The sequence below is a fragment of the Eumetopias jubatus genome, unplaced genomic scaffold (assembly GCF_037043125.1).
Source record: "Eumetopias jubatus isolate StellerSeaLion01/CBP00866 unplaced genomic scaffold, mEumJub1_p1.0 scaffold_11, whole genome shotgun sequence".
Taxonomy (NCBI): domain Eukaryota; kingdom Metazoa; phylum Chordata; class Mammalia; order Carnivora; family Otariidae; genus Eumetopias; species Eumetopias jubatus.
This window is the reverse complement of record NW_028274817.1, coordinates 70,372,650-70,385,710: the sequence shown is the minus strand read 5'-3', so window position 1 is coordinate 70,385,710 and position 13,061 is coordinate 70,372,650. Positions and strand designations below refer to the sequence as shown.

The following is a 13,061-nucleotide window of genomic DNA, read 5'->3' as shown; positions in this document are numbered from 1 at the left end:
AGCTTCAGCATTCTCATTTGAAAGTACTCTCCATTTCCTTGGCTATAATAATCTGCTCCAAGATATTTGAACTCCTGTTAAAGGAGTTGAGTTCTCACTTACTACCTCTTTACTCATATTGGGCTGCACTTCCCTCTTGGGAACTGAGAATGCAGGAGCAAAAATAGTAATTGAGGAATTTTACCTCTGTCACATATCATTATTATACTGCTAGCACAGGGCAGAGACCTAGTTCTTGCTCATTCAGCTTTTTGTTCTGAATGTATTTGAAAGTGCCCTTTTTGTTCTGTGTCTGCACTGTGCGATTTAGCCTTCTTAATACTATTTTTAAAGGTTCTTGTGCCTCTTTTTTTGGGTTTACAGTTCTGAGTTTTTTTTAACAGCTTTATTGAGATATAATTCACATACCATAAAATTCACCCATTTAAACTGTACACCCATTTAAACTGTACACTTCTGTGGATATATTCACAGAGTTGTGCAACCAGTACCACAATCTAATTTTAGACCATGTTTATCACCTTCAAAAAGAAACTCACCCTCCATATCATTTAGCAGTCACTCCGCATTCCTGGCCCCTTCTCTAGCCCTAGGCAACCATGACCTGTATTTTATATAAGTATAATCGTACAATATGTGGTCTCTTGTGACTGGTTTGTTTCATTCAGCGTAAGGTTTTCAAGGATCATCCGTGTTGTAGTGTGTAGCAACACTTCATTCCCTTTGACTGCTGAATCATATTCCATTGTGTGGATATACGTTTTGAATGTTTGTCCATTCATCAGTTGTATGTTTGTATGAATGTTTGTCCATTCATCAGTTGTATCCAATTTCGCTATTTTGAATATTGCTCTGTGAGCATCTGTGTATAAGTTTTTGTGTAGACAAATGTTGTAATTTCCCTTTAGGTATACACTTAATTGTGCAATTGCTGGCTGGGTCATATGGTAACTTTTAAGGGTCTTTTTTTTTTTAAATTAAGATGCAACTAATATACCATAAAATTTACTCTTTTAAACTGTACAATTTGGTAATTTTTGAGTATATTCACAAAGTTGTGTATCACCACAGTAAATTTTAGAATGTTTTCGTCACCCAAAAAGAAAACCTGCACACATTAGCAGTCATTCCCAATTTTTCCTCAACCTCCTTCCGCCACATCCTCGGCCCCACCTATCTGTGACTAATGCTCTTTCTGTCTCTACAGATTTGCCTGTTCTGGACATTTCATACACATCTAGTCATATGATATATGGTCTTTTGTGACTGGCTTCTTTCACTTTAACAGTGTTTTCAAGGCTCATCCATGTTGTGTAGCATGTATCAGTACTTCATTCCTTTTTATCGCCAAATAATATTCTACCTGAATATATTAATATATTATTATTAAACGTTCATTACCAATACTTATTAATATATATTTGTCCATTGATGGACAATTTGGGTTGCTTCCACTTTGGGTTATTAGGAATAATGCTGCTATGAGCATTGCTGTACAAATTTTTAAGTAGACATCTGTTTTCATTTCTCGCAGATATATACCTAGGAGTGGAATTGCTGGATCATATGGTAACTCTGTGTTTAACTTTTTGAAGAACTGCCAGATTGTTTTTCACAGCAACTGCACCACTTTAACATTATCAGGACTGTTATCCTTAGAATTCTAATTCTAAAATTAGGATTCTAATTTTCCCATATTCTTACTTTTATTATGTCTTTAATTGGAGCCATCCTAGTGGGTGTAAAGTGATACCTCGTGGTTTTGGTTTACATTTCCCCAGTGGCTAATGATGTTGAGCATTGTTTCATGTGCTTAGCAGCAATTTGTTTATCTTTTTAGAAAAATGTTCATTCAGATTCTTTGCCCATTTTTTAATTTTTTTATCTTTCTTATGGTTGAGTTATGTATGTTCTTTATACATTCTGGATACTAACCCCTTATCAGGTATATGCTTTGCAAATGTTTTCTCCCATCCTTTGGGTTGTGTTTTCACTTATTTTTTTTAATTTTTTTTAAAGATTTTATTTATTCATAAGAGACAGAGAGAGAGAGGCAGAGGGAGAAGCAGGCTCCCCGCTGAGCAGGGAGCCTGATGCGGGACTCAATCCTGGGCCCCTGGGATCATGACCTGAGCCAAAGGCAGACGCTTAACTATCTGAGCCACCCAGGTGCCCTGTGTTTTCACTTATTGATGGTATCCTTTGAAGCACGCAATTTAAAAAATTTTGATGAAGTCCATTCATCTATTTTCTTTCTCTTGTCGCTTATGTGTTTGGTGTCATACCTATGGAAAATGCCTAATCCAAGGTCACAAAGATTTATGCTTCTGTTTTCTTCTAAGAGCTTTATGGTTTTAGATGCTGTATTTAAGTCTTTGATCCATTTTGAGTTAATTTTTGTATATGGTGTGAAGTGGCAGTCCAAAGTTCAGTCTTTGGGATGTAGATAGTTATCCCCACATCGTTTGTTGAAAAGACTATTCTTTCCCACTGAATTGTCTTAGCATCTTTGTCAGGAAGCAATTGAACTCTCAATTCTATTCCATTGATCTGTATGTCTATCCTTATGCTGGTACCACACTGTCTTGATTGCCGTAGCTTTGTAGTAAGTTTTGAAATCAGGAAGTGTGAGTGCTCCAACGTGGTTCTTTTTCAAGATTGTTTTGGCTATTCTGGGTCAAATTTGCATTTCCGTATGAATGTTAGGATCAGCTTGTCATTTTCTGCAAAGAAGCCAGCTGGGATTTTCATAGGGGTTGTGTTGAATCTGTAGATCAAGAAGTATTGCCATCATTAACATTCAGTCTTCCAATTCACGAAAATCAAATGTCTTTTTTTTTAAGATTTGATTTATTTATTCGACAGAGAGATTGAGAGCACAAGTAGGCAGAAGGGCAGGCAGAGAGAAAGGGAGAAGCAGACTCCCGGCTGAGCAGGGAGCCCGACGGCAGGGCTCGATCCCAGGACCCTGGGATCATGACCTGAGCCGAAGGCAGCCACTTAACCTACTGAACCACTCAGGTGCCCCTCAAATGTCTTTCTGTTTATTTAGATCCCCTTAAATATCTTTGAATAATTTTTTAAATTTTCAGTGTATACGTTTTACACTTCTTTTGTCACATTTATTCCTAAATATTTTATTCTTTTCAATGCTGTTGTAAATGGAATTGTTTTCTGAATTTCATTTTCAAATTGTTTATTGAGCTTTGTACAATACAATACAATCTTGTATCTGCAAACTTGCTGAACTTGTTTGTCAGTTCTAATAGGTTTTTAATGGATTCTTTAGGACTTCTATATACAAGTTCATGTCATCTGTAACAGAGATAGTTTTCCTTCTTCCTTACTGGTTTGGATGCCTTTATTTCCTTTTCTTGCCTAATTGTCCTGGCTAGAACCTCCAGGACAATGCTGAATGGAAATGGTGAGAATGGATATTGTTGTCTTGTTCCTGAGTTTAGGGGAAAAGCATTCAGTCTTTTACTATTAAGTATGTTGTTAGCTGTGGGATTTTCATAGATGCCCCTACCAGGATGAGGAATTTCTGTCTATACCTAGTTTGTTAAGTGTTTATCTTGAGTTTGTCAAATGATTTTTCACCATCTGTTGACATGATCACATTATTTTTGTTCATTATTCTGTTGATTCGGTTAATTTTTTTTAAGATTGATTGATTGATTGATTTGAGAGAGAGAGGGTGAGCATGAGAGGAGAGAGGGTCAGAGGGAGAAGCAGACGCCCCGCTGAGCAGGGAGCCCTATGTGGGACTCGATCCTGGGACTCCAGGATCATGACCTGAGCCGAAGGCAGTCGCTTAACCAACTGAGCCACCCAGGTGCCCCTGTTGATTCAGTTTATTACATTAATTGATTTTTGGATGTTAAACCAATCTCGTATTCCTAGAATAAACCTAACTTGTTTTTATGTGTTTAGTGACTTTCTCGGACTAATTCTGTAATTCCCAGTAGTGTGCAGTCACAGAAGTGTGTGCTTAGTTACTTTAGTGGTTATCTAATCATTTGTCTCAGACTTCCTTAAATGCCTTGAACTGTAACTCTTCTGCATTTGCCTAGGGCTCTGTGTTATGTGTTGGGGCTTGTCTCTAACACTAAGGCTCTTTACAACTCTTAGTCTTTACTCCTTGAACAGGGCCTCAGCGTCAGCCAGGGGGTGCAAGATAAGGGCCTTTTAGGTCTTTCCTGAGCATGCACACAGCTTTCTAGATTTCCAGAAATATATCAGAGCTTTTTAAAGCCTCCTATGGACACTTCATTTCCCACATCTTCCTTTTAAGTTTCCAAGCAGGCTCTTGTTTAACTGTGGCTATTAAGTTTGGTGTGTATCATCACCAGATATTTTTCTATACATAAGTGTGCATGTACATGTAGTAATATATTTGTTATATGCCTTTAAAATTTTGGTATTGCTACATTAATTTATTCCCTTTGAATTACACAAGTTAATACATGAATAAATTCCTAATATAAAACAGAAGCAATGCAGACGAAGATAAATCATGCCCCCCACATCCCCACCCCCCGCCTTGATTTCCCTCCCAATCCTAATCTAGGTGTAACCACTTCCACCTGCCTGTTTTTTTCTTTTTAACCTGGTGTTTCCCTATTGTTTTTAAAGGCAAATGCTATCATCAGCATACTATTTTTCAACCCACTTTTGTCTCCTAATAATATATCTTTGAGGGGCGCCTGGGTGGCTCACTCAGTTAAGTGTCTGCCTTTGGCTCAGGTCGTGGTCCCAGGGTCCTGGGATCAAGCCCTGCCTCAGGCTCTCTGCTCAGCATGGAACCTGCTTCTCCCTCTCCCTCTGCCTGCCATTCTGCCTACTTGTACTCTCTCTATCAAATAAATAAAATCTTTAAAAAAATGTTTTAACGAACCAGGAGAGATGATGGACTCTGAAAAACAAACTGAGGTTTCTAGAGGGGAGGAGGGTAGGGGGATGGGTTAGCCTGGTGATGGGTATTAAGGAGGGCACATTCTGCATGGAGCACTGGGTGTTATGAACAAACAATGAATCATGGAACACTACACCAAAACAAATTATGTAATATATGGTGATTAACATAACAATAAAAAATTAAAAGATAAAAAAAAGTTTTAAAAATAATATCTTTGAAATTTTTTGTACCACTGTATAAATCTGCCTCATTTTTTATGAGTGCTATATAGGATTCCACAGTGTACAAAGTCTACCTTGTTTATTTATTACTGTTTTGAAATGACATTTAGGTTGTCCAGTTTCTAGCTATTGTAAAATGATGCCTCTGTCAGTAGCCTTGTATGTGATATATACTTGAGAGTATTCTCCAGATTACATACCGGCTAGAGGAATTGCTAGGGTGAGGGGCATACACATTTGAGATTTTAAATACTGCTAAATGTTGTTCTCCAAAATGTCTGTCCCAGTATGCATGCCACCTACACTATATGAGAATGGTTCCCTGTACTGTTGACAATATTAGATATTATTGACCTTTTTTATTTCTGTCTATCTTGAACATTGCATGTTATTTTTAAAAAAAATTGTATTTCCCCCAATTACTTGTGAAACTGAGCATTTTTTCATGTTATTGGCCATTTCTCTTTCCATTTCTGTGAATTGCCTGTTCATACCCTTTGCTTATTTTTTTCTTTCAGATTGTATTTTTGTTGATTTTAGAAGTTGTTTATATATTCTAGCTATTAATACCTTGTGTATATTACATATATTTTTTCTCAGTCTCATTTTTTAATTTTATAATCTTTTCATTTATGTTTTATGTGTGTGTGTTTTCCTATTTTTTTTCTTGAGGTAAAATGTATATGCAATAAAATGCATATTTTAAATGTTCAGTTTGTTGAGTTCTGATAGTTGTATATGTACTTATCACCCAGTTTGGGTGTAACTATCACCCAAAATATGATATGGAACATTTCCATCTACCCCACAAAGTTCGCTTGTACCCCTTTCCAGTCAATCCACCCTACCTACATTCCACCTTAAGCAACCACTTTCTTTCTGACTTCTGTCACCATAGATTAATTTTGCATGTTCTTAGACTTCATATTAATGGAATCATAAATTTTTATGTGTCTGGCTTCTTTTGTTTAGCATAATGTGGTTAGGGTTTTTTTTTTTTTTTTTTGAGATTTGTCCATGTTCTTGCTTTGATTAATAATGTGTTCCTCTGTGTTGCTGAGTAGTATTCCATTATATGATTATACCACTACTTGTTTTTCCATTCTCCTGTAGATAGAAATTTGGGTTATTTCCAGTTTTTAGCTATTATGAATAGGCTGCCTTGAACATTCATGTACAGGTCTTTTTGTTAATATATGTTTTCATTTCTCTTGGGTAAATATGTCAGAGTAGAGGAGGTAGATGTATGCTTAACTTTTTAAGAAAGTGCCTAATAATTCTCTAACATAGTTTGTACCATTTCATATCCCAGCAATGTATGAGAGTTCCAGCTTATCATATCTTCAAAGATGTCGGGGCACATGGGTGGCTCAGTCAGTTAAGCGTCTGCCTTTGGCTCAGGTCACGATCTCCGAGTACCAGGATCAGGTCCCACGTTAGGCTCCCTGCTCAGTGGAGAGTCTGCTTCTCCCCCTCCTTCTACCCCTCCACTTGTTTCTCTCTCTCTCTCTCTCTCTCTCTCTCTCTCTCAAATGAATAAATAAAATCTTTTTTAAAAACAGATGTCTTAGAAACATTAGAGTGGGTGTCAAATGGCATCTCATCATGGTTTTAATTTACATTTCAAAAATGATAGTGTTGAGCCTCTTTTCATGTACTTACTATCTATTCATGTATCTTCTTTTTTGAAGTGTCCATTCAAGTCTTTTGCCCATTTTAACAAATCGAAGTATTCGTCTTTTTATTGATGATTTGTGGGAGTTCTTTATATATTCTGGATTGAAGTGTCAGATAATGTATGTTATAAATATTTTTTTACAGTCTGTGGCTTGTCTTTTTCATGATGGCTTTTGATGAGCAGAAATTTTAATTTTTATGAAGTCCAGTTTACCATTTCTTTTCATTAATGCTTAGAGCACTTAGAGTCTTGTCCATGAAATCTTTGCCTATCCAAAGTCATGAAGATAATCTCTTATGTTTTCTGCTTGAAGCTTTACAGTTTTAGCTTTTACATAGTTCTATAATGTATCTTGAATTAGTTTTTGGCTATAAAGTGAGATAGGGGTTGAAGATCATTTCCCCAACTTCACATGGATATGCAGTTGTTCTAGCACCATTTATTAAAAAGAAGGCCCTTTAGCCACTGACTTGACTTAGTATTGTGGTGTATTGAGTTGATGATATGTGTGGGTCTATTTCTGGACTCTATTCTGCCCTATTAGTGTATCTGTTTATTCTCAAACCCTTTAATAGATATAGTTTATAGTATATTTTCATCTCTGGAAGGGCAAGTTTCTCCTCACTTTTCTTTTATCAGAACCATTTTGATTACTTTCTCTTCCAGATGAGTTTTAGAATCAGGTTGTCAAGTTCTATGAAAAATTACAAAATACAAATTACATAAATTCTGAATTCAAAGTATAGATTAACTTGAGAATTGTGCCTGTCCATCCAGGAGCATGATCTCTCCATATTTACTCAGTCTTCCATGTCTTTCAGTAAGCTTTTGCAGGTTTCTTGGTATAAGTCTTACACCACCTGTCTTGGTAGGCCTATTCTGGCATATTATAGTTTGTGTTGCTATTTTGAATACCTCTTTTTCTATTTTATTTTATTTTTTTAAAAATTAATTGATTTTCTTTTTTTAAGAGAGATTGAGCTTGAGTGCGAGTGAGGGTGGGGGGCAGAGAGAGAGAGAGGGAGAGAGAGAATCTCAAGCAGGCTCCACGCCCAGCATAGAGCCTGATGTGGGGCTCAATCTCATGACCCTGAAATCATGACCTGAACCAAAATCAAGAGTCAGATGCTTAACTGACTGAGCCACCCAGGTGCCCCTCTATTTTATTTTCTAATCCTGTCTAGGGAAAGTATTATTTTTCAAATTTGGATCTTGTATCTCGGCACATTGCTGAATTGCTTTCTTAGTTTCTTTTTTTTTTTAAGATTTATTTATTTATTTTAGAGAGAGAGCATGCAAGTGGGGGGAGGGGCAGAGGGAGAGAGAGAGAGAGAATCTCAAGCAGACTTCCCACCGATTGCACAGCCAGGTGTAGGTCTCAATCTCACAACCCTGAGATCATGACCTGAGCCAAAACCAAGAGTCAGACGCTCAACTGACTGAGCCACCCAGGAACCCCGCTTTCTTAGTTTCTCATCATTTGGATTTTCTAGGTGGATATTCATATTATTTGCAAGTAGACACTTTGGCCTCTTCCTAACATTTATACCTTATTTCTTTTTTCAGTACAAGATTGAATAGTACCAGTGAGAGTAGCCATTCTCATTTTTTTCTGTTTTTACTCTAGCCATAATGTTGCTAGTGTTTCACCTTTAATTATCACTACAGTTCTGGCAGATATCCTTTATCAAGTTAAGGAAGTGACTTTTTATTCCTAGTTTGCTAAGAAGTACATGTTTTCAGTTTTTTTTAAATAATTTTATTTATTTATTTATTTATTTGAGAGAGAGAGCATGAGTACAAGCAGGGGGAGGCAGAAGGAGAAGCAGACTCCCCACTGAGCAGGGAGCCTGATGCGGGGCTCAACCCCAGGGCCCCGGGATCATGACTTAGCCGAAGGCAGACGCTTAACCGACTGAGCCACCTACACGCCCCAGAAGTACATATTTTTTTTTTAAGATTGTATTTGTTTATTTGACACAGAGAAAGAGAGAGAGCGTGTACAAGCGGGGGGAGTGGCAGGCAGAGGCAGAGGGAGATGCAGACTCCCTGCAGAGCAGGGGGAGCCCGATGCAGGACTCGATCCCAGGACCCCAGGACCATCACCTGATCTGAAGGCAGTTGCTTCACAACTGAGCCACCCAGGTGCCCCAGAAGTACATATTTTTAAAATAAGAAATGAGTGTTGGGTTTTATCATTGATTGGGAATTAATGATCATGTAGTTTTTCTTCTTTTAACCTATTGTTAGAGTGAATTATAAAAGTAACTTTTCTATCACTGAATCATCCCATATTGACCATGATAAATTATTCCTTCTGTGCATTGCTGAGTTTCATGTACTAGTTTTCAATTTAGGACATTTACATATATGTTTGTATGAGAGAGTGGCCTATAACTTGTTTTCTATGTGTGCTCCCCTTGTCCAGTTTCAGTTTGAAGGTTTTGCCAACTGTATAAAATGAGTCGGGAAGCTTTTTACTTTTTTCTATGCTCTGATACAGTTTATATAACATGGGAATTCTCTTTGAAACTTTCTTGGATATTAGATTCTCTATATCTGGGACCAATTTTGATAATTTATATTTTCTTAGAGAATTATTCACTTTGTCTAGATTGTCAAATTTATTGGCATAATTTTGCCTATAGATTTACTGTATGTTTTTAATCTCCATATCTGTAATCATGTCTCTACTTTTAGTTCATTGATTATTATGTATCTTCTCTATTTTTTCTACCACATTTGACAGATTTGTTGATTAAATCTCCTTTTTTTGTATTTTGTTTTTTTACTCTCTATTAATGACTTCCTCCTAAGTTGTTTTGTTATATTCATTGTATTACTTCCTGAGTTAAAAGCTTAGTTCTTCTCTCTTTTTTTTTTTTAAAGCTTTTCAAGAGGTCAAGATGGTATAATGAATCCCCCACATACCTGTCATACAGTTTCGACAATGACAAATTTATGACCAGTCTTGTTTCATCTGTATCCTAACCACTTTCTCCCTCTGATATTATTTTGAAGCAAATCCCAGATATATATTTTTTTAATTTCAGTTTGTATTTGGAAAAAAAAGAACTTTTAAGAATATAATCACCTAAAAATTATTAATAATTCCTGAACATCATCAAATATCTAGTCAGTGTTCACATTTCCAATAGTCTCATTGATTTTATTTATTTGGATCAGGATCTATTTATTTGGATCAGGAGCAAAGTCCACACTTCGCTATTACTTGATAGGTTCTTTTCAGTCTCTTCTAATCTGTAGATACTTCCTCCATCTCTCCTTACCCCTCAACTTTCTATAATTTATTTACTGAAGAAATCAGGTTGTCTTGCAGAATTTCTCGTAGTCTGCATTTTGCTAATTGCATATCCCCAGGTAGTTTTAACATGTTTCTTGTTCCTCTGTATTTCCTACAAATTGGTAACTGGATCTAGAGGCTAAGTTGCATTCAGGATTGATTTTTTTTCTTTTATTTGAATATGCCATTTGATTATTTCTCTTTTGGTAGAATAGCTCATTTGTTTTCAATTGTTCTTATCTAAAAAGATACATTTAAAACTATACATTTTCCTCTCAGTACCACCGGATATAATCTTATAATTTTGAGAAATAGTCCTCTATTAATTTCTAAATTAGATATTTCCTTTTTCATTTTTCCTTTAACCTAAGAGTTATGTAGAAGGTGTTTTTATGTATCCTATTGTTGTTTATTTCTGATTTATTGCATTATGATCAATGAATATGTATGATTTCTTCTTTTTGAAATTTGTCCTGATTCTTGTTTGGTCTTTGTTAATAGTCCATTGTATATTTGAAAAAAGTATGTTTTCTGTTGGTTATGTAGTTCTATATCTGCCTATTAGATAAACTCTTTAATCATATTATTCAGCTCTTTCATGTTCTTTCTTGTTATTTACTTAGTATGTTATTTTGTGACAATATGACCAAGGATTTGTCAATTTCTCCTTGTATTTCTTTATTTAAGCGATATATATATGGATTTTTATGCATTATATACACATTTTTTGGCAGCTATTTTGTTTTTATGTTTTTATTATTGAAGCATAGTTGACGTACAATGTTATATTAGGTTCAGGTGATTCAGTGACTTTATATTAGGTTCAGGTGATTCAGTGACTTTTTTACAAAGTTTTATGTTCCTCGGTGCTCACCCTGATAAGTGTAGTTACCATCTGTCACTCTGCAATGTCATTACAGTTATATATCTTGAAGCTATGTTGCTAGCTGCATAAAGTATCATGGCATATATCTTCTCAGAGGATTATATCTATTTTATCTGATTAATACTTTTTCACTTACCTTCTTTTTGTTAGCCCTTACCTGGTATGTCTTTTTGCATCCCTTATCAAAGTCGTGTAGCTTGATTTCATTCATTCATCCGTTCATTCGTACCTGATCCGATGTTCTCTTTTAACAAAAGGTTTTCTTCTGCATATTTTCATGTTTGTGTTTGGACTTATTCCCGCCATGTCATTGGCTACCAGGCCAGGGACCTACTCCTACCAATTACCATGGACTCCTATCCCAAGGCTCCCTCCTGTTTGCTGAATCCACTACCTTCAAGTCTGCACTACCCCTAGTGTTGGTGCCACCTTTTCACAGTGGTTCTCTCCTGTATATTTTTTTCTTCTGTTACTCTTAAACATCTGCTTTCAATCTCTCAAGATTTTTGCAGTTTCCAGGCAACCAGTGATAGATTCACGGGTGGTTGGTGGCTTGTCACTTGGCAGTATCTTCAAAGACTTTTAGGGGCTCTCAAAGGATTTTCATTCATTTGCATTAGAGTTTCACGTCCACATTCTGAGTTACCCATTTTAGCTTCAAAGCTTCAATTTCTTCATTTGTAAAATAAGATTTGAATATATACCCCCACAGAGATGTGAGAATTAAGTGAACTCATATGTGTAAAATAAGCATTGTAATTCCTGGTATATGGTAGCCTTTTAATAATTATCAATTCCATCTTCTGTGTTTCCCTTGCTCGGGATGGTGGTTAATAAGGAGGATAGGGGCCTTACTGGTATTTATAGACAAGCCCAACTGAACTAAGAACCCTAGGAGCTGGCCAGGGTGCTTGTCAACATTTGAGGTAGATTTTGAGGGTGGAAGAGGCTTACGGGGTGTGACTTGTCCCAGCAGAATTAAGTTTTCTTTAGTTAACAAAGTATCATTCCAAAAGCCAAGCTCCTCACTGTTAGAGGGAATCATTTTCTAACTACCGAGAGCTAAGATAGTTGCTAGCCCCTCTTGGATATTTTCAAAGGGTGGATGTGGCCCATCAGAATTTTGTTGCTTATTGCATTATTGGGGGTAGAGGAAGGCAGTGTACTCAAGTAGATTTGATTTGTGAGGCAAAGAAGTTTATGGCAAAATCATGACCTTAGATCAAGTGGGAGATGCTGAAAGAAATTAGCAAGAAAACAAGACATAGGTCTATAGGGAGCAGACTGCAGAAAGATAGTAAGTTTGGTTTTGGACATGTCAGATTTGAAATGCATTTTAGAAAAGTCTGGGAGGAAATGGGAAATTCAGAACTAGAGCTTAGAAGCAACATCTGGGGGATGCCTGGCTAGCTCAGTAAGAAGAGCATGTGACTTTTGATCTCGGGGTCGTGAGTTCAAGCCCCACATTGGGTATAGAGATTACATAAATAAATAAAACTTTTTTACAAAAAGGTTTTATTATTTATTTAAGAGAGAGAGAGAGAGAGCAAAGAGGGAGTGAGAGAAGCAGACTCCCTGCTGAGCAGAGAGTGCAATGCGGGGCTCCATCCCAGGACCCTGAGATGACCTGAGCTGAAGGCAGATGCTTAACCGACTGAGCCACCCAGGCGCCCCAATAAATAAAAGTTAAAAAAAAAAAAGAAGCAACATCTGGGCTGGAGATAAATATTTGGAATGTGTGGGTGAGGTTGCCCAGGGAGAGTTGTGTAGAGAAAGACTAGATAATAAGACAGCCGACACTAAATATTAGTCAGGAGTAAATGAGCCAATTAAAGAGGTTGAAGAGGCACAGAATAGTAGTAGCTTAAAAACCAAAGTAAGAGTTTCTAGGAAAGAGGGATTGTCACCTGCGTCCGATGCTTCAGAGTGGTCACATAAGGTGAGGACTGAGAAGAGAGGGGTGGATTTGACCATTGAGATTTTTGGTAATCTTTGCCAGAGCCGTGTCATTCGAGTGGTAAGGTTGCATCAGGCAGGTGGGGGAGTGACTTTAA

The 13,061-nt window shown here is 36.7% G+C and overlaps 1 protein-coding gene across 1 annotated transcript in view; it reads left to right on the top strand.

The window, feature by feature from the left end:
- The window catches only part of KIF4A (kinesin family member 4A), a 112,942-nt gene that overhangs the window by 9,797 nt on the left and 90,084 nt on the right, over window positions 1–13,061 (top strand). The window lies entirely within an intron of this gene.